The following is a 211-nucleotide window of genomic DNA, read 5'->3' on the forward strand; positions in this document are numbered from 1 at the left end:
TGCGGGAGTTGCCCCGCAAGGGACAGAGTGGTGTGCAGGCGTACACCGTCGCCACACAGAAGAAGAATGAGAATGAAGGATGGGAGCTGATCCGCATTAAAGAGTTCACGAAGGACTTGGAGAACGAATCGAGGTATTGTACTAAGGTTGGTGATGAGGTCATGGATTTTAAAGGTGGCACGGCTATTTGTAATGATGATAACCTCCTCAC

This window comes from Trypanosoma theileri (genome assembly GCF_002087225.1).
Source record: "Trypanosoma theileri isolate Edinburgh chromosome Unknown TM35_Tth_11_V1, whole genome shotgun sequence".
Classification (NCBI taxonomy): Eukaryota; Euglenozoa; class Kinetoplastea; order Trypanosomatida; family Trypanosomatidae; genus Trypanosoma; species Trypanosoma theileri.